Source organism: Vombatus ursinus, unplaced genomic scaffold (assembly GCF_900497805.2).
Source record: "Vombatus ursinus unplaced genomic scaffold, bare-nosed wombat genome assembly UNPS02014812.1, whole genome shotgun sequence".
Lineage (NCBI taxonomy): Eukaryota > Metazoa > Chordata > Mammalia > Diprotodontia > Vombatidae > Vombatus > Vombatus ursinus.
Genome location: NW_020954590.1, coordinates 6,351,267 through 6,374,400, shown reverse-complemented (window position 1 = coordinate 6,374,400; position 23,134 = coordinate 6,351,267). Strand labels below are relative to the sequence as shown.

General features: G+C 36.0%; 1 protein-coding gene across 4 annotated transcripts in view; it reads right to left on the bottom strand.

Moving 5' to 3' along the window:
• LOC114053892 (chromodomain-helicase-DNA-binding protein 7) overlaps positions 1-23,134 on the bottom strand; it is a 245,912-nt gene that overhangs the window by 189,131 nt on the left and 33,647 nt on the right. The gene's annotated exons all lie outside the window — the stretch shown is intronic.

Sequence of the window (23,134 nt, the reverse complement as noted above, 5' to 3'; positions counted from 1 at the left end):
AATGCATCTGAATGATGTAAGATGATGAGGGAAAGGGAAGAAATTTTTTCAGTGAAATGTGGGTGAGGAAAGGGAGAATCATGGGAGGTTTGAGAAGGATGTAAAGGTTTGGAAAAGCTGCTATGGAGAGTGGAACAGTAAAATGATTGCAAAAACATTTAATCATAAAAATGTATGGAGATAATTTTATTCAAATATCTTCTCTTACAAATAGCTGCCCACCTTTCGTAACAAAAAACTGTGAGCAAAGTAGATGTCCCTCAACTGAAGAATTACTAAACAAACTGTGGTATATTAACTTAATAGCATATTGCTACATCATAAAAATGAGTATGAAGAATGCCAAGAAGCATCAAAACACTTACATGAACTGACACAGCAAGGAATAGTGGATAGTATGCTGGACTTAGAATTAGAAAGGACTGGGTTCAAATTCCACCCCAGACAAAACTTGTTGTGTAACCCTGGGGAAGTCACTTAACCTCTCTATTCCTTAGTTTCCTCATCTCTAAAATGAAGAGGTCCAACTTGATAGCCTCTAAGGTCCTGCCAGCTCTAAATCTATGATACTATGATCCAAACTGAACTAAGCAGAATTAGGAAAACAACATACAGAATACTACAACAATGAATATGGAAATAATAACAACAAAATAAAAATTCTGTGTAATTATAATGATGAGGCTTGATTCTAAAGAAGAGAAACAAGAATGGACCAGCTTTTCTTCTTTATAAAGACCTAGTCAGGTTATAGGCATGAAATATTGCAGGTACACACTCAGTTGTGCTATTTAGTTCTGAACTGCTTTGGGGGTTTTTTGGTTTTGTTTTTTGCTCTTTCTTTTTTATTCTTTTATAAGGAACAGCTCAGGGTAGGGGAGGGATACATTGGGAAATGCTGGTGACATGAGCAAAAAAAAATTTTTTTTTAAATTTGTTATATATATACACACATATTTCACTCACCAAATAAAAAAGGTAGCTGTTTACCTCTCAAAAGTGGTGCTCCATCTCGAAACAGATTTAAAGAGAGTGTGGACTATTCAATGCTGTGGTTGTGTTACATATGTCTTTCCCATAACACTAGGTTTCAGATGTTTCCACATAACGTTATAATCATCCTACTCATGGACTATAAAGTGAATTGGTGATATCTATTTACAGGTCCAATCTTTCATGTAGAGACAAGTTACTAAATACATAAGTACACTGTACCAAGTTCACATATTCTTATATTTAATTTTAACTTTGTAACTCATCATTGTTATAGAAATGTCACACTGAGGAAAGTTTTTAGTAGCATTGGAAAATTTCCAGCTTCCAGAATTTAGTTACTAGATTACTAGTTTATTAACCAAAGCAAAGTAAAAAAAAAAAAAAAAAGAGTCAATTTGACACAAATGGCTATTGACGTGGTAAAAAAAGATTTTATGGGTAGAGGCAAATTTCTGTTACAGTTATCTTTCACCTTAAAAGCAATGAAAAAAGAGAATGATTTCTGTAAATACAACAATTTTCCTACAGGGCAGTTTAAAATAGCTCCTCTGGTAATTATAATAGTTAAGTTATACAATTCATGTGATTAGTAGTAATATGTCCACAACATGAAATGAACACTTTAGCAAAAATTGAAAACATCTTCAGAGATACTATTAATTCTAAGATTTCTAATTTCTTTTTGAAGTTGATGTTCATGCCTAAATTAAACGATGGATGTTGATGGAATCCTGTACACTGAATGTAATGTATCAGAATATTACTTTTCAATGCCACACCTTAGAGAAATACAATATAGACAACATTTATTGACACTAAAGATATCTATGCAGTCTAGTCCTTTCTTTATAAATAAATCTGCTGAATGCACAAGTACATTGCACAGAGTTCTTCTACCCTGATAGTTGTTTCTTCAGTTAACCTTGATAAAGAAATTTAGTACTTTCCAAGGTTTCTACACAACTGTTGAATATATACTCAAGCAGTCACGGCAAGATTATCAATATCTTCCAGTATCCCTATCTACATAATTAACCATTTAAGGAAATAAAACGTCACTAAGAACTTCTATATACTCAAAAGTCATGACCTGGACATTTCTAAGCTGCATCAGAAACTTTAAACAAATCATCTGACAATTATATAATTTTACCAAATTGTTCAGTTGATGGGAGTTTTCCCACAATCAGTATAAGAAATAATAGTATTTTCCTTCTTTTCTCAATACTTAGAGTCAAAGTCATCAAATAAGGAAAGATTTCATTAGCACCTTATACTGACAGAGACCAATATTAATTATTATTTGAATTAACCTCTGAGCCATGGTTTTCATCAGTACTCAGAAAAGACAGGGACAATTTCTAATTACATTCCATCCTCATTATAAGTCACTAGGCTGCAAAGCTGTATCTGATGAGACTGCTACACTTTGCCTTGAAACTACTTTGGACTCCATTATAAATCTCACATCACCTACCTAGTAACAGAGAATATACCAGTTTGCACAAAGAATATTTCTCTGGGATTTATGGGTTTTTTTTTAATTTTTTTGAGAGAACGGTATTATTGTAAACAAACTAATGGAAGTCTTTTTATTTTATCAGTGACTATAAAGCAGTAAAAGAAGGCTATTAATGTTTTACTTTTTTATGGTTAAGTTGGATTGTTAAAATCATTTAATTTGCTTCATTCATCAACTTGACCACAGTGACAATGGCAATCTTAGGAATAATTTTAAGAGCCTACTATATTTTTCTGCTAAAAAAAAAATCCTACTTTAAACAGTTTATGCTATAATTGAATATATAGTTAAGCCACAGACTCGGAATGTCTTTCATCCATTATTCAATATTTCAGTTGAAGCTATTTTAACTTCTTCCTAGTCTTAGAACATACAGGTCATCTTTAAATCTAAAAGGCTATAGATTAATCATCCATGACACAAATCTTCCTAGCTACAGTACCATAGGATTACCAATCTAATTATGGCATTATGTAAATTGTAACACAATGTTTCAGTGAGGTATGAATTTTTAAAAAAATCAGAAATTTATATAAAATTATCTTTAATTCATATATGCAACACTATTCTGATAAATTCAAGATCATCTTGTTCAAATTCATATGTGTATGTACACACACACACACACACACACACACACACACACACACACAGAGACACACACATACGGGGAGGGGAGGGAGGGTGTGGGAGAGATATTCTAACAATACCCTACCCAGAAGCCTAGGTTTGACTCTACATTCTTGAAAGCTATGCCAGAAGATTGTAACCTAGTGTAGGCTAGAAAGGTCTAACTTAGTTCTGAGAGGTTCATCTTCAGAAGCATAGCAAGTAGGCAGTAATTTTTGGAGGGGCTACAACAGCACATTGAAGATTGTCTGCTAAGGCCTAGAGAGATTGAGATCTATGTCAGTAAAGGAAAGACTCAAACCAATGAAATCTGAGATTCTTAGAATACTAAGTAATTAAACTCTAGACCAAGAGCCCTACTTGGATTATTGAGCTGAATATCACTTGCATGCCTTTGGCATGTGTGTTTCACGACCTTAATCTTTAGCAAAAATCAAATGTTTTACCTAATTAGTTAGCATATATGAGCAATCAAGCCAATAGGGCCTGACCACTCCACTTAAGCTATGGCTGTGTAACTGACTGTAACCAGGTATCATGCTAGCAGCCTTGGATCAGTTAGTAATTATAATTGAAGCTAAATATATTTAATTATAATTATAATTATATTTATATATATTATATATTATATATTATATAATTAAATGCTTACTACCATACATATGGTTTTTTTCTATGTGGCCCACAACTGGAAAACCTAAATGCCTTTGAACTAAAACATATAAAATGTGCAATGGTAATGGTGAACACGTGGCCTAAACGCATTCTCCATGAAGTCAGACAAATCACTGGTTTTATATTGAACTTCTCTCAGTGCATAAGGGTATATTCTCCGAGTAGAACATACAAAATACTTCACCTCTGTTTTATAATGGTTTAAGGAATTGTACCCTATTCTTCAACTCAAAGATATCACCATTAGAATAATATCATCAGAAGACCAAAGTATTACGAAGACTGAAATATCATACCCTAGACTAGTAAAATGGACTATACACTAGTAAATATACTAGTAAAAAGCATGTAAAATATATGGGGTTTTTTTTGTTGTTTAAATCTTATGTAGTACTCACTCCACTGGGATTATCCCCACCACATAAAACTCAAAATTATACTGGCAAGTTGAATCCCTGAGAGTTAGGTCTCCAGTGAGATGACTACACACCCATTGTTCAAATACAGAGAATACTTTGTGGGTCCACACTCTTAAAATTCATGAGTGCCACAGATGCACTTATTCTTAATAATCAGCCCAAAAAACACAATTAGTTCAAAGTAAAGCTATTTGCTAAGACAGCATAGTAATAAGCAAACATTTCCCCTGTAAACCTAGTGCACATTCTCCCACAAATATATTCACTGTCACTGGGGAGAGTGGATCCAAACAAGATCATATCGGTAGTAACATACACATTTAAAGAAGACATGCAGCCAAGGCAACACATACCTCTCCCACTGTAAGGCTCCAATATCCTTTCTCTTCCTATGGTATCTTCATGCTGCTCTCCTCTGGGCATAGCATCTCTACTAGGCAGATTGCTCATTTGGGCTCTCTGGGCCTCCTCCTCTCAACTCTCCCTTCAATCTAAGTTGGCTTTCTTCTCTGCTGCCAGGGGTCATACTCCTTGAAGCTGGTTGCTGATTCCTCTGAATTCTCTCTGTCTACTGGACATATCCACTCCTACTGGGTGAGAAGCTCTGCTACAAGATACCATGGACAGTAGAAAGGAGGGAGAAGGTGAAGGAGAGCAAGGGTAGAGGGGAAAGAGGAAAGGGAAGGAAAGAGAAAGAAGAGAGGAGAGGAGAGAAGTGAAGAGAAGAGAGCTCCCCTGTAGTCCTCTAGTAGAGATCACATTCCACAAAGCTGTAGTTACCTGCCTAGACTCTCTGCTATCTCCAGAGATATCAAACTTAGAATTTTGAACACTGCAAGGTGTGTTGCCTATGTTCAGCCAGCCCATATAAACTGCCTTGTAACTTTTCAGGGCAGCTAGGTAGTGTAGTGGATAGAGACTCCAGGCCTGGAGCCAGGAAGACATAAATTCAAACCTGGCCACAGACACTTACTAGATGTGTGACCTTGGGCAAGTCATTAAACCTGTTTGCCTCAGTTTCCTCATCCGTGAAATGAGCTAGAGAAGGAAATGGCAAACCACTCTATTATCTCTACCAAGAAAATTCCAAAAAGGGGTCACAAAGACTCAGACATGACTGAAATGACTAAACAACAAACAACTTTTCAAACCAAAATATCCCTCTCTGGCCACCATTCTTCTACAAGTGTTTTCTCCTCCATTATAATATAAGTTCCTACAGTCAGAAACTATTTTAGCTTTTGAATCAGTATCACCATTTCTTAGCAGAATCAGAGGCAATAAACATTTATTAAGTATTCAGGCACTGTGCTAAGCACTAGTGATACAAAGAAAGGCATAAAATAGTACCTGCCCTCAAAGGAAAGACAACGCATAAAAAAGCAGAAAGGGGAAAAGGGTTAGAAGTCCTGTAGCCAAGGTAGGAAATTATCTGAAGAGGGTTGATCTCAGGTGTCAGCTAGCCCTCTTTAAATGACAGAAGATTTGTCCAAACTCTACTCAGAGAAAGGGAGGGGCCCCAGGGGCAGGGCTTTCAGTTTCAGGGTTGATTTCATCTCGCAGAATAATGAGTTTCTGGAGATCGTGAAATCCAGAGGGTCAGATGGGTGGGAAATGATGCAAGTGCCAGGATGAATGCTTTATCATTCATTCATTTATTCATTCTATAAGACTAAATAGTTCACCTTTTTTTGTTTCTTTTTTAAATAGTGAACTCTCCTTCCAAATTTGCCTATTACTGTAGAGACCACCATCTTTCCTATCAACCAGGTTTGCAACCTATCATCCTAAACTCCATGATGCTCATGTATCCCACATATCCAATCATTTGCCAAGCTTGTTATGTCCTTTCATCATATCTTTCAAATATGTCCCCCTCCTTACCACATCCACAGTCATTACCACTCTAGTACAGGTTTTCATTACTCCTCATGTGGACTAGTATAAAGAGTCTCCTTTTTAAGTCCCCCTACCTCATGCGTCTCTCCATTACAATCCATTGGCTACATTGCCAGCAAAGTGATTTTCCTAAAACAAAAATGAAATCAGTGGTTCACTATTGCCTCTAGAAGCTTAGCCGAGTTCCACTGTTTGACATTTATGTCTTTTTCACAACCTGACCCCATCCTATATTTATAGTTTGATTACCCATTATTCCTCTCTTTGCACTCTATGACATAGCCACATTGACCGACTTGCTTTCCTGCACACAACACACACAGTTCCAATCCTGGCTTTCCTGTCCCCCTCCCAACCGCCACTCAGCAAAATGCACTCCTTTCAAACCTTGACTCAAGTGCCACTGACTACATTAAGTTTTTCCTGATCATTCATTTAGCATATATCTATATATGTTCATGCTGTCTCCACCATAAGAATGTAAACTCCTTGAGGGCAGAGACTACTTCACTTTTATCTTTGTATCCCTAGCACTTAGTATTAATGTCTAAAACATAATAAACAATAAATGCTTGCTGAGTGATTGCTCATTAGAGCTATTATGACTGCAAATGTCATATTTCAAAGGAAATAAATCATCTATTTCTAAGGAAAGGTACTTTCCTTAGACCAAGTGATCCTGTCACTTTTATCTATACGCGAATCAAAAACCTTCACTGCCTCTCTGGAGACCCAAAGACAAAGCCCAAGCTCTTTAACCCTGACATTCAAAGTTCCTTCCATTATTTGGCTCAACATACCTTTCAGCATTATATTTTGCTACTATGCTTCACAAACCCTGGCAGTGTGGCAACACTGGATTACTCAACATCCCTAAAATATTCCCTAAATTTTCAGGAATAAAAAGTGCCTTTGTGCATTGTCCCTTCCACCTATAATGTCCTTCTTCCTCAGTTTCACTGGTCCCTTCATAGTTCAGTGCCACACATCCTCTGTAAAGCCTTCCCTCCTCTCTCCCTCCTTGGTATTCTCATACCATATTTTTTTTGTACTTAGATTAACTATAATACAAGAATATGACAGTCTCCCATCTATATCTATTTGTCTTCTTTCCTCTACTAAATTATTAACTTTGTGTGGGCACAGGTGATATAGATAGTAACCACCACAGGGGTCTAACAGTGCCTTACACCTAAGAGACTTCCTGAATTTGTTGGATAAATTAATAATTCAATGAAGTAAAATACCCAAATTTATTACCTTCAAGATCTACATCTAGGTTCAAATATTCCAACTAAAATTGGGATCTATAAATCTAGCTTTTCAAATAATCACTTATAGACAAGTGTTCAACCCATACTGACATGATAAAAAAAAAAGTAAGAGTTGAACAACTATCAAGAACATTGCTAGATTTAACCAAGAAAGTCATCTTCAGGGTTTTTCTTAGCAACTTCCGCTGAACTTCTTTTGTTTAATCATCACAGATTTGGAGTGTCATCTGCCAGCTCATAGACAGAACACAGCTGGACAACAAAAGGTTAAAATATTTGTTAAACATCTTCCATATACCATTAAATCACTAAGAGACCACTCCTTTTCTCCATAAGTGAAAATTGTGGTAGTTAAGAAATTCCATAAAGATTGGCTTTGAATAGTGCAAAATACTTCTTTTATTAAAGAGCTTTTAAGCAACATACAAACCAGGAAGCTAAAGCTAAATAACTATAGTTTAGACTTCATGTTTAAGATAAACATATCTAACACATGCTTTTTTTAGTTTACTCCTCTAATTCTTGTTCATGCTGATTATAATTATCTAGCAACTACAGCAATATTCCCTATTAACAAGATGTTTGGAAACATACAATTACCTAACAAATAATATACTATCAGCCCTTATTCTTTCATCAACTAAACATTTCAAGACATTGTTTTGTTGTTGTTTTTACCATATTCTCTAGATAAATTAATATACACAAAATTCTAGGCAAACATAAAATACTCTACTAGAATAACTATTTTTATCAACTTTCCCAAAAAAAATTACTTGATATAGAAGGCATTACATTGACTCATTGATAAATATTTTAAAGCATTTACTGAATGTTATAAAATATAAAAAGCATGTGATGTGAAATTCATAATAATGTAACTACATATCTCAAAAGCCAAGATCTAAGGCTATTGAAATATTTCATACAAACTTAATTGTAAAAAAAAAAAATCTCTATGATTGTTTAAATGTTTAGTACAACATTTCAGGCAAGTAAATTTTTATCAGTAAAGAATGCTACCATTTATTTACATTACATATTTCAAATAATTTTATATTGTCTCTAAGTTCTTCTAATCCGTCATAAGATCTGAAGTCTCTATCAAAAACACTCAACTCTTTTCCTCTTTTGGTGGGGGAGGTCTATGAAAAACTATTCCCTTTGATTATTGCAGAGGAACAAAAGAAGAATAAGGCAAGCAAACTACTCTCCTTTTCCCCTATGTTGTGCTTTCCTGCTCCTTTTGATTTTCATTCTGCTTCTTCTTTTTAACTATACATCTCAACCAGCCAGAGGGGGAAATAAATTTCTTTCTATAGCTTCCTCACAGATTTATCAGCATGAATAATTTTCTTCTAAAAACCTCTTGCTCCTAACTTCATTATTTTTGTTAATAGTACTGCCATTTATCTGGTTACTCATACCTCCCTACAATCTCCTCCCTATCCAATCATTTGCCAAGTCCCCTTGATTTTACCTCCAAAGCTTTTCCAACTTCCTAGACAACCATAAGAGTCTCTTGACCTTCATCACCTTAGTCAGAAATTATTTTCCTCCTCAGACCTTGCATAGTAGGATATCCACAATTCTTCTCCATTTATCATTGATCATTTTCTATTTCAATCTATAGTTTATCTGGATAATAGGATCACAGACTCAGATCTAGAAGGAGTCATAGATTTTTCTAGTTATTTGGTTCCAATTTCAACCAATCAATAAACATTTATTTAAGCACTTACTAAGGTACTGTGCTAAGTGTTTGGGATACAAAAATTGGCAAAAGACAGTGCCTGCCCTCATGGAGCTTACAATCTAAGTGAGGGAGACAATATGCAAACAAAGGTATACAAAGCAAGCTACGTATGGGATAAACAGGAAACCATTAAGAAGGAAGGCACTTAAATTAAGAGGGGTTGGAGAAGGCTTCCTATAGAAAATAGAATTGTAGTTTGGGACTTAAAAGGAGGCAGAGAGTCAGCAATCAAAGTGGACAAGGGAGAGCATTCCAGGCCTGGAGGACAGCCAAAGAAAATGCCAGGACATGAGAGCTGGAGTGTTTTGTTCATAGATGTCATTGGATCAAAGGGAATGTGTCCAGGAGTAAAGGGTAAGAAGACTAAAAAGAAAGGAGGCTAGGTTATTAAGTGTTTTGAATGTCAAACAGAGCAAGCACTCTGTATTTGCTCCTGGAGGCAACAGGAAGCCACTGGAATTTATTTGAGTTGGGGGAGGGGGATTGACATGATTAGACCTATGCTTTAGGAAAATTACTTTGGATGAATGGAGGATGGAATAGAGTGAGGAAAGACTAGAGGCAGGCAGACCCACCAGCAGGCTATTGTAATTGTACAGGTGTGAAATCATAAGGGCCTACACTAGAGTGTGGCAGTGTTAGAGGCGAGAAGGGGACATTATAGAGATGTTGTAAAGGTGAAATCAATGGGCCTTGGTAACAAATTGGGTATGGAAGGTGAGAGAGTGTAAAGAATACAAGATGATGCCTTGGTTGTGAACCCGAAGAACTGGGAAGATGGTGTTGCCCTCTATAATAACAGGGAAGGTAGGAGGCAGAGAGTGTTGAGCAGGAAAGATAAGTTTCCATTTTAGACATGAATTTAAGATGTCTGTTGGACATACAGTTCAAGATGTGTGAAAGTCAGTGAGAGATGTAAAATTGAAGGTCAGAAGAGAGATTGGGTCAGAAAAAGTAGACTGGAAAATCATCAGCATAGAGATGGTAACTAAATCTATGGGAGCTGATGAAATCACCAAGCAAAGTAGTATAGGGGGAAAAGAGAAGATGGCCCAGGATAGAATCTTAAGGAAAACCTATAGTTAGAGGGGGAGATCTGGAGGAGGATCCAGCAAAGGAGACAGAGAAGGAGCAGTTAGATGGGGAGAAGAGAGTGGTGTCCCAAAAACCTAGAGAAGAATATATCAAGGAGAGTGACTGTCAGATTCAAAGACTGCAAAGAAATCAGGGAGAATAAGGACTGAGAAAAGGCCACTGGCTTTGATAACTTGGAGAGAGCAGTTTCAGTGGAATGATAAGGATAGAAGCCAGATCATAGTGGTTGGAGAGATAGAATGGGATCTCTTGAACAAGTAGATTTAGCCTTGGTAAGGAGTAAAGTCACTTCATCATATGAGACAGGGGTAAAGGAGGAACAAGTTGCAGAAGGCATCCAAGTGATAGGAGATGGGGAAGAGGGGAAAAGAGGGAGTTCACAGCAAATGGTCTCATTTTTTTTTCCTGTAAAGTATGAAGCAAGCCTCTCAGCTGCAAATGCCAGGAGGGAAGTATTGGGAGACTTATGGAGGAATGAAAAGTTTTAGAAGCGTCACTGTAGAGAATGGGATAGTGAGTTGATAAGGGAGGCATATTAGGACTGTCTAGTAGCAATGAGGGCCCAGATAAGTTTATGTAACATAAATTTTTGTGGACCCAGTAAGAAAAGTTGCATGATTTTCTTTACCTTCATTCAGCAGTACATGTGTAGGAGTAAAGGCAATGAATGGTGGGAGTGACCCAAAGCTAAGGCTTGCCTGGGCATAATCAGCAATATGACAAGTGGATTAGGGACTCAAAAACCCCGTAAGGGATTTGCAACAAGGATCCAAGGGGTCCTGATAGTACAAATATGTTTTTCCTCTGCAACAAGAAGTATGTGCACACTTGAAACACGTGTTTGTTTTTGCACTGATTTGAAACCATCATGATCATGTGCACAATTTTGGTGTGTGGAGAGCAATTAAATCAAACTCTGACCACTTCTAGCAGAGCCATGTGCTCTAATAGTTTCTCCACCAGTCATCAAATTGTTTCCAAACTGGCACAAGGGTTCAACATTCACATGCAAACCAATTCCCAACAGATAAGATGGTCAGATGCATGCTCTTACTCTCATTTGTGTTTTGTATGCTGCACCAGAGTAGCCCCTTCATTTTCCTCTGTTACCATGTAATGATACCTTATCAAGACAACTAATCACATGATCAAAATGTTACAAAAACTTTTGTTCTTGCAACACAAATGTCAGACTGCTTAAAAACCATGAGCACTGGGCATGCACATTATAAACCATCATATAGCTATCATGCAACATCAGAAATGTTCTGCAAAAAATAAACAACTGCCTCTCTTTGCAATATTAAGGCTGATTTCTGTTTTAATCTTCTACTCTGTTTATGTTACTATTCTTCCATCTGGTAGATTTTCCAATGAACTAACTAGCAACACTGGTCAGAATTTCTGTGAGAGTATAGCCAGTGTAGTTATTGTATCAACTGTAGAAAAGAAGACAGTCTTGCAACAGAGTCTTTCCTTACAAGGGTTATTTTATATACAAACATTGTTCAAAGTAAAACAATGTATACCACTGCACTTATTACTTATTGTTTACTTATCATTAGCCAGTAGAAAAGTAAATATTTTATAACATAACTAGCTATGCATTTTCATCAATTGGTAAGGTGGCTAAAAATTTAAAAAAATTATTTTCCATCTCTCATCAAGTTTTTAAAATTCTCTTGCCATTTTTCACCATATATTTATGTAAATGAGTAATTTCACTTTATTCTTGTTTTAAATCAATACAAATAAACTCAATACAGAACCAGATTTAAGACTGTCTAATGTTAAGCCAAAAACTGCAAACCTTTGTTCAAATAAAAAGCCTGTCATCAAAATTAAATTTATACATGATTATTATATTGTAAAACATCTAAGTTGTAACTTATTTCATTTAAAATGTTGTAGAAATAAAATATAAAATATGAATTTATAAATCCCTATAAAATTTATAGGAAGTCTTGCAGATAATTGTAAGCATGAGGTCTTACAGGACTATTGCTTTTAATTCTTACACAGAATTTTCCTTAAAAATTAATAATTATTTTATAATTTTATAGGATTTTTATAATTATAGGTAGACTAAAAGTTTGCATTTTCTAAGTACATAATCTAAATTTTAATTTGGAGCTTTCCTCAGCAAAAGTTATCAGCATGGTTATCGTAAGCACTTGATGGACATATCTGAAAGAATAATTATAAGTAGCATATGAAGTTTATCCTAGGAGTTCACAACACATTTTTGTTGTTGCTGCTGAAAGCTCATGAAACAAAAAAATTTTGAGAATCACTGATCTAATTTAACAACATCATTTTACAGGTAAGGAAATTGAGACACATCTTGCATTTAAGCTCCATGTGGTCTTAATCTAATTAATCTTTGCAATCAAGACATCAGCAACTGCTAACCCATATCTTTATTTGGTCATTTCTACAAAAATCTTTATGAGAATAATTGATACATGCATTGAAGCTATTCCTGATGAAAATATGAGAAGAAAAAAGGCAAGCTATTCCAGATGTTTTCTAAGTAGACCACATCTATCTAGATTACAAAACTGAAATATCCTGAGAATGTAAAATCCTACCGTTTACTGATTTGAAGAAAGCATTTGACTTAGTGTGACAAAATGAAGATTTGAAAGCTTTCAGTGTGTCTCACAAATACATGAAAATTTTATATGACTATGTAGATGTGCATATCAAGATGAGTTTGTTAATCAATCTAAATATGAACATCAAGCTAGGTATCTAGCAACTAGGCAAAGTATTCCAAATTCACAGATGCAAGGTTATCCAAATTCATAGATGCAATTTATGAAGTATTACCTAGCCCTGGAATACTACAAAGGCTATTCAATAGACTAAGCATTATGAGATTGTTTTTGAAGTTCAGGATAGTTAGGAAAAAAGTGGATGAGATATATACTGTACAGACTAAAATACAATTTGGATGAATTGTCATCAGCAGGATGGTTTTGGTTTAAGGCCCTCTCCACTTCACTCTACATTCACTCAAAGAGATATATCTTTAGTTCTCATAGATTCAGATGTTATCTGTATTCTTGATTATATAGCCCTCATTTCTCTTGAGCTCCAGTACCATATTTCCAATTGCACGTTGTACAACTCCAGCTAAATGTCCTATAATCAATCTAAAACTAAACATGTCCAAAACAGAATTCTTTATCCTTCCCAATTAATCTACCTGTCCCCCTCCTAACTTCTTATTTCTATCAAAAGAAATGCAATTCTTCCAGTCACCCAGGTTCACAACCTAGAAGTCAAACTCAACTCTTTGCTACTCTTACTACCCACTAACAGCCAACTTACTACTAACTAACTAGCTAACTGCCAAGTGTTTTAGATTCCACATTCTTAATATCATTCACATCCATCCTTTTCTATCTACTGTCACTAGAACTACCCTAGTCCAGGCCCTTATCACTATGGCCTAAGTGGCCTCCTGGTACCCAGTTTGTCCTCTCTCCAATACTAACTCCATATAGCTGCCAAGTAGATACTTGGAGCCTGCTCCAATCATGTCACTCTCCTGCTCAAGGAGATGCAATGTCTTCAGCATAAAGAAGAAACTTCTCTGACATTTAAAACCCTTCAAAAAGGATCTGGTATGTCACTACAGACTGATTGCACATTCTTACAGAGCCAAAATTTTCCCTCTGCCCAATTGTCCTACCTGTTCTTTCCTATACACAACATTTCAACTCTGGCTTCCATGCATTTGCAAGGTTCAGCTCCAGGGCTACCTCCTTCAAGAGGACTTTAGTGTTTTGCCCTGTTGTTAGTGTCTTCTCCCTTAAGCAACTGAATATATCCTATATATCATATATGTGTGAATATGTTGGATCCTCCCAATAGGAAGTAAACTCCCTGATGGAACCAATTGACTTGCCAGTCCAAGCAAATTGCTGAATCTAGTCAATTTTACCTCCTCAACATATCTTATATACCTCCTCTCTCCCCTTGCTACTCTAGTTAGATCCTCATCAGCTCTCACTCCGACTATTGCAATTATACTCTAATTGGTCTACTGACTTCTGCCACCCTCTACATGATGCCATTTCCCTCCACCACCCCTCTACGCATTCCTCTCCCCTTCAAAATTACCTGGTATTTATTTGGCGTATACTTATATGTGTACATGTTATTTCTCCCTAATAGGATTTAAATTCCTTAAGGGCAAGTAGTGAGTTGAAACATGGCTGTGGTCCTTGCTAAAATGATGGTCTTATAAAGGGAGTCACCAATCAGGAAAGGAGGGATTCAAGGCAGGTTTTTTTCCAGGGTGGGGCAAGGTGGTAGTTGAGAAGGAGGCTGGACAAAGAGTCCAGGTATGAGGTAAAACATGGCTGAGGTACTTTCTAAAATGATAAGAGTTATAGGAAATGTCAGCACTGATGAATAATGGCTCCACCAAAGAATACCAAATACCTTTCCTAAAGGACGTTGCAGGGGCAGCTAAGTGGTGCAGTAGATAAAGTATTAGTTCTGGAATCAGAAGAACCTAAGTTCAAATCAAGCCTCAGACAGTTACTAGCTGTGTAACCCTAGGCAAGCCACTTAACCCCAATTGCCTCCAAAAATAAAATAAAATAAAGGACATTGCACTAAGCATCGAGGAAATTTAACAAAAAAAAATAGAATCATATGTTTAGAGGTGGAAGGCAGAATTTGAACCTAGGTCTCCCTGACTTTAAGTCTAGTATCTTATTCACTACACCACACTAACTCATTGAATCACCACATTAAGGATCTGATCTCAATCTCTTAGGGAAATTTTAGGAAGTAAGAGAGAGGGACCAGGAAAGTGGCATTCAAGAAATAAAATCTCCTAGGAAGGTACATATCACATTCTGATCAATCTGTTCCACGGGTTTAGTTGAATCTGTTGCCTAATCTAATCTAACCTAATCATACTTCAAACCCAATGACGTCTTTTTTCTTATCCACACTGACCTCACCAAATAAAATTAGTACTTAAAATAAGAATCTTTACTGGTGATCAAACAAATTCAAGGAATGCATATGATATTGGGGAGTATATTACATGACAAAAATAGGCACATTCAAGAAAAATCAAGTCAGGGTTTCAATTCAAAGTTACACCTATTATGTAGATACATAAAAATACTACCATAACTGATCTTGATTTTCGTAAGGTCCTTATCTATACAGGGTGTCCCAAAAGTTTTAGTGCAGTTTTGAGCTTTAATAATATCTTTCTATATATTCTGAACATTAAGTTATTAAAGCTTTAAACTGCACTAAGACTTTTGGGACACCTTATAAAAGTTGAATTTTTGAAAAGTCACAGAAAATTTTACCCTAACAAAATCCCAAATACAGTTCTTTGAAAAAAAATTTGGGGGGACCTATTTACCTTCAAGGGATTAAAATTTAAATAGGAAAGCAAAATGGACCTGTTCCACTCATAAATGCCAATGTATGGGTGTATAACTTGTATTGTCTTCTATATTCACAATAGTAATTATTAAAAGAAAATATAGTTATTTCCTATAGAACTGCCCTGCAACTTAGCCTTCATAAGCCTTTCATAATCCAACTTTCAATTCAATTCAACAAGTAATTATGTACCTACTATGTACAAGGAACCATGCCAGGTATTCAGGATACAAAATGAATGTATATGGCACAGGCCCTACTTTCAAGGAACTTTCTCTATAATGGTGGGAGAGACAAATACAAATAACCAATACAGGAGAGAGTAAGGTGAGCACCAAAGAGTGAAGCCAGGTATAAAGAGAAATTAGAGAGGGAAAATCACTTTCAACAACAGAAGGAAAAGAAAGTTTCATAGAGAAAATGGCTTCTGAGTTGGCTTTGAAGAAAGGGACTTCCTTAAACAGTGATGAGATGGAATGAACCATAGTGCAGAAACAGAAGGGCAGGATGGGAATGGGGGTGCAGTTTGGCTGGCAGGTAGAGAATCTGAAGGAGAAGAGTATGAAATAGGTTGTTCATGTAGAAAAGGAAAATGGTAGACTTGAAGTAAGTGAAAGACTGCTACATTTGAAATAAATAGATAAGGTGAGGTTCAAATTCCACCTTCAATATTTACTAGCTATATAACATAATCATTTACCTTCTCCCAGATGCAATATTCTCATATGTAAAATGAAAATAATGATACTTGTAAGACTTAACTCATAAAGCTATTGTGGAATCAAAGTGTCAAGGGTTTTGCAAACCTTAAAGTACTATAATTTATAGATGATGATGATGATGATGATGATGATGAAGATGCATGCTTTGAATGCTAAAGTGATAGATTTATATTGCACTTGGCAGGCTATTCAAGGTTTTTTAGTAGAAGAGGAACATAATCAGAATAGTACCTTAGGAAGATTACTTGGGCATAGCTGGGGAAGATCAATTAAAGGGAAAAAGACAAAGGCAGGAGACCAAGAAAGAGTTATTTCAATAGTCTAGAGAAGAAACAATAAGGACTTGAACTAAAGTTATTACAGTAGGAGTAGAGAAGTCTAATGTGAGAAACATTGTGAAGGGTCTAAGTTCCCTTCCCATTCTAAGTTTGGCAAATGATCAGATGTTTGAGGTGATGGTATGAAGACAAAGAAAGATTCAAAGACAATTGAAGTAAAGAGCTTAGGAGAATGGTAGATAGTATTAATGGAATGTCCTGGGGTGGGGGAGGGGGAGGGGTATTTAATCCAGACTATTACTTGCTACAAAATAAGATGATCTATAATTTATTTACATCTACATTTATATTACATCAAAATATATTTCACTTGCTCCTACTTTTCTCCATCTTTACCATTTCACTTGGTAATCTCATCAGCTCCCATTACATAAATTGTCATCTCAATGCAAATCACTCTAGGATCTATTTGTCCAGCCCCAAACTCTCTTTCAACCTTCAGTCCTGCATCTCCAACTGCCAACTAAGCATTTCACAGACATTTTAAACTCAACATGCCCAAAACTGAACTCATTATCTTCCTTCCCACCCGTCCACATCCTAAATGGTGTAAAAGACTGCTCCCAGTCACCCTAGATCACAAACTAGGTGTCATCTTTCCCCTTTCTTTGTACCCCTAGTGCTTAGCACAGTGCCTGGCACATAGTAGAAGCTTAATAAATGCTAGCTGACTGACTGATAACTTTGTTTCTTAGTAAATTCCTTCTTAAGTTCCTTCATCTCACTATGTTACTCATTATGTAGGATCTGCTTCAGTATTCTTGTGCCAGCGCAATACAAATTGTAATAAATATGACACATAATGAGAATTTAGGTACTCTGTATCCCAATTAGACTGTTCTACCATTTTATATAAACTGCATGTAAGTGACAATGATGAAACCGGCCTGTAAATTACATCAAGAGCAGATTTAGATTATAAATTGTCCACATGATCTCTAGAATGGTTCAAAATTCAATAAATCATTAACACCAAAGCTTACTTTCTTGATACATTTTTAAAGTTATCTATTTCTCTTATAATTTGATATGTCATCATTTTATATCAAGTCAAAAGTAGTAACCTCTTAATTTTGCACTGATAATAAATTTGGGTTGCATACAGTTTTTACATGGTATAAGTTAATGCATAGCTTCTGAATTCTCTGGACATATTTGCAATGTCATCACAATGTAAAACTCACAAAAGAATCATAATCTATAACATAATTTGTGCACAGTATAGAGCAAAATCAAACTACTATAACTGATGAATCAACATAAATTCTCAAAGTGCCCTAGAGATGACGTGGAGGTAAAGTGACTTGTCCAAGGTCACACAGATAATAGCAGAACAGGTATGCAAACTCAGATTTTCTCACTCCCTAGTCCAGGGTTTTTCCCCACTATGCTATGCTGCTAACTACCCAAAGGATCATAATCTTGGACTGTCTATTTCAGTGTATGGACTCTCATTCAAAAAAGTATCACGTATCTATGATATGCAAGTTCTGCCACAGGTTCTAAAAGGACGGATGAAGATGAGAAAGTCTCTGCCTTCAGTGCATTTATAATGTAGTATGGGAGATATTATTATTATTACTGTTTTAATTAAAGATAGAATGCAGCAAGTACCAAAAAAGAATTAACAAAGTACTAGGAAAACATATATAGAGAAAAATCACTTCCATTTGGAAGGATGGTTGGGCTTGAAAGAATTTCAATTCTGTAAACAATTTTTAAGCATCTATAACATGCAAGAGGGATACAAAGACTAAAAACAACAGTCTCTGACCTCAAGGAATTTACACTCATGAAGGGGAGGATACAACTTCATGAAGAAAACAGCATTTGAAACAGAACTTAAAGAATGTATGAGATTTCAGCATAGTACAGAAAGAGCTGGCTTCAAGCTGGAATCAAGAAGGGATTTGATTCTGTGAGGTTGCAAAAAGGCAAATTTAGAATTGATACACAGAAAAAGCTTCCTAATAAAGGCAACCAAAAGCTGAACAAGTTAATTAGGGAAGTAACAGGTTGTCCTCATGAAAGATCTTCAAGCAAAACCTAGAAAAATTGTTAGGCATGTTGTAAAGTAGGTTCTTTTTAGGACTGAATTAGACTATGTGGCTTCTAAGGTCTATTGATTCTCTGATTCTAAGTCAGGAGGACTGGGTTTGAGTCCCCACTTTTAGTACTTAATAACTGTGACACTGAGCAAGTTACATTATTTCTCTATTTCTCATTTGTAAAATAAGGGTGCATAGGACAAAAGATATGAACAGGCAATTCTCAAAAGGAAAAAAGCAAGCTAACAGTCATATAAAAAAAAAGTTCCAGATCACTAATAAGAGAAATTTAAATTAAAACATAACTCTGAGGTTCTATCTCACATCCATCAGACTGGCAAAGATGACAGAAGAGGAAAATGATGATTTGTTGGAGAGGCTCCATCCATTCTGGAAAGCAATTTGGACCTATACCAAAAACGTACTCAACTATGCACAATACCCTTTACCTCAATGATACCTCTACAAGGAAGATGATAGATTGATAGATAGATAAAGAAAGAGAGAAACACACAGAGAGAGAGAGATAGGCTGATAGATAAAGAGAATATTTATTGAGCACTGACTATGTGTCAGACATTGTACTAAGCCTTCTAAGTATAAATACAAGCAAGGCAGACTGACCCTACCCTTGAGATGCTTACAACATTCTAATGGGAGAAACTAATATATAAAAGAGATCTAGAATGGGAGAAGAGTACATGGATGCAGTATAGCATGGAAATGGCCAAGAAAAGTTGAGGAGGCCTGGATCCTAGAAGACTCCAAGGCAAATTTTCTGGTGGGAAAGAGATGGAGATGATGGCCCAAGTAGAAATGGCATAGCGTAGAGACTTCTGGGAAGTTCGGGCATATACCACAAAGAAATAAACGATAGAGGGAAAAGACCCATATGTTTAAAAGTATTCATATTAGTACTCTTTATTGAAAGAACCAGAAACTAAGGGGGGAGAAGAGAGGTTGTTGCCCATCAAAGGGAGAATGGTTGAACAAATTATGCTACATGTATGTAATGGAATATTATTATAGTGTCGTAAGAAATGATCAAATGGACCGTTTCAAAAGGAATTGGGAGGATCTCAATGAACTGACACAAAGTAAAGTGAGCTTCAACTTATACAATAACTGCAACATTGTAAAGAAAAACAACTTTAAAAGATTTAAAAATTCCAGTGGTTGCAATGACCAAACATGACTCCAGAGGACCAGTGATGAATCACACAACCCATCACAGACATTTCTTAATAAATAGCTTATGACTAGAAGTACAGATTGAGACATACATTTGCAGACATGTACAATGTATGGATTTGTTTTGCTTGACTTATGCTAACTTGTTACAAGGGAGGGTTTCTTTTTTTTGTTTTGTTTTGTTTTGTTTGAGGGTAGGGGGTAATGGAACTAGAGAAAGCAATTCCAGAAAAGAAGAGTGAATCAATGAAGCATTTTTTTTAAAATGGGACAGAAGAACAGAAAGCACTTCAGAAGGAAGCTGATAAGCCAGACATTAGAACTTTAACAAAACAAAAATAAGTTACATATAAAGGAGATTTGTGGTTCTATATACAATCCTTTTTCTGGTCCTCTTTTTAGAAATGCTCATGGTTAGGGTGTTTGTCAAAAATCAAAATTAAATGAGGAAGCTAATACTTATACTATCAATTTCACAAGGTTATGCTAAGGAAAGTGCTTAGTAAACCTTAAAGGGCTATGTAAATATAATTATTTTGACGTCAAAAATAGGTGAGGCTTTTCAAGCATGGGGAACAGTAAAAGCAAAGGCATGGAGGTAAGATGAATGTAAAGAATGGCAAAATTGGCTAAGGTGTAAAATATAGAAAGGAGAATAGGGGGAGAGAAGGCAGAAGAATTTATTTGGGTGGAGAGGGGTCATAAATTCCAGGATAAGGACTTTGGAGTCTGTTAAAAGTTGGTTGTTTTTGTTTTTTGTTTCTTTGTTTTTAAATTTGTTTTCTTTAGGAGAGGTGAGAGAATCAAATTCTGTACTAACAAGATGCAGCTTGTTTTAGTGGAAAGAGTATTAGACTGGTAGTCAACCTGGACTCAGCTACATTTGCGGTTTGTTATCATGAACCAATAACCTCCCCTACCTCAGTATTAGTTTCCTTATCTATAAAAAGGGATTAGATTAGATACCAAGATGATTTCAATCAATTGTGATGTCCTATTATACTATGAATTTCTCAGATTAAGCTGGCAGCCAAGTATAGGACAGAATGGAAAGAGGAAGAAACTATAGGCAGAGAAATCAGTTATTAACAATACTCTAGGCAAGAGGTTAAAAAAAAAAAGGCCTAAAATAAGATGGTGGTAGTGGGAATGCAAAGGAGACAGCAGATAAGAGAAAGATTATAGAAGTATAAATAGATGTTGACTAATATAATGGAATATGTAGGAAGGAGGCATAAAGAACCAAAGATAATTCCAAACTGGGAGAATAGTGATAGTCTTAAAATAAGTCAAGAGGAAGAGAAGCTTTCATAAACATGTAGGGTTCTCTCAATTTAAGGCATGGGGAGAATGAACTAGAAGCAGCCAAATGCTATGGAAATCATACTAGTCATACTTCCACTGTAGTCTGAATCTTCATTATAATTTCAAAAGCACATAGTTAACTACACTTGGCAAAGTTGCAATAATTTTTTTTTTAAATTCTGGCCAAGATATTACTAGCAATAAGAAGGTACAAAATTTCCCAAGATTGTATGATATCACAATTGATTAAAGAATTGGAGATGTTTATCCTAGAAAAACAAAGTCTTGGGGCAGCTAAATGGCACAGTGGATAGAGCACTGGTTTTGGATTCAGGAAGACCTGAGTTCAAATCCGGCTGCAGACACATAAACTTACTAGCTGTGTGACCCTGGGCAAGTCACTTAACTCCATTGCCTAGCCAAAAAAAAGAAAAAAAAAGTTATTGAAAAAGAAAGTCTTAGGGGAAACATGATTGCAGTGTCCAAGTTTCTGGAGGGCTGTCACATCAAAGAGAGAGTTGCTGCTTCATCCCAAAAGTCAAAACAATGTGGAAGATGCAGACCACCTTATGACTCAGGATGGAGAGAAGGAAAAAACTTGATAACAGTTGTTGTTTGTCCTTCATTCTCAAAGAGAATCAAGAAGGTGATGGCCTGATTTGCAAGTGAATTGGATTTAAGTGAGGGAGGACTGCACAAAGTCACCAGCCTCACTTTCTCCTCTGGAGCCATATGTGTACAGCGGCAAGATATATAAATCAGGAGAACTGGAGATAGTCCCTGATGCAGTGGGAGACCTTGGCCTTTTTAAGCTAGGGTATTTCCCAGGTCTCAGTTAGACTGAGGCAACGCTCATTCAGTGATTAAAGCTAGGTAAGAAATGAGACAAAAAATGGTCTCTTTTATTTAGTCAAAAAAATAAATAAATAAAAATCACTCTGGGAGGGGAAGACCCCCTCCAGGTTTCTGGGCAAATCAGAAACAACTGCTGAGCCACCCCAAAGTGCTACCTCAGGAATCACAGAATTTAGAGTTGGAAGGGACCTCTATAACTCAACTAACACCCAAAAGGAAACATATCTGAGAAGTGATCATGCAACCTCTGTTTAAATAATTCCAAGAAAGATCAACTAACCACCTCCAGAAAAAGCCCATTTCACTTTTGGACAACTCTAATAAGAAGTTTCTCTGGCTATCAAGACTAAATCTACCTCTTTGTAATTTCCATACACTGCTCCTAATTCTTTGCTCTAGTGCTGAACGCAAGTCTAAACTTTTTTTGATTTGGTAGCAATCATGTCACTCCCCACCAAAGACTGTTTTTCTCCAGGTTAAATAACCTAAGTTCCTTCAACTGATACTCATATGTCATTAATTCAAGGTCCTTCAATTTATTTATTTGCATTTATTGTTCTCCAGCTTATCAGTGTCCTTACTAAAATGAAACATACAGAACTGAACACAATTCTCCAGATCCTGTACTCCAGAACAGAGTGCAGGAGTTGGTGGTTTCCCCATCATTTAAGGTATTCAAATAAAATCTGGATCGCTGCTTGAAATATTACAGATATGATTCCTGTTCAGTATGTATTCAACTATCTGGCTTCTAAGAGCCCTTCCACCTCAGATTATGTGATTCTACATCAGTCATATTTTTTACCTTTCCTCTTAAAGATGTTCTTTGAAATTACACAATATTTCCCTTAGCATTCTGTTTAAGGGGGAGAGAGAGGAGGGGAGTTGAAGTTATATAAATCTGAACATTATCTCCTATCTGTACTTACGATCTACACAGCTTTGGCTAGAAGATTATTGGGTAGGACATGACTTTAAACTT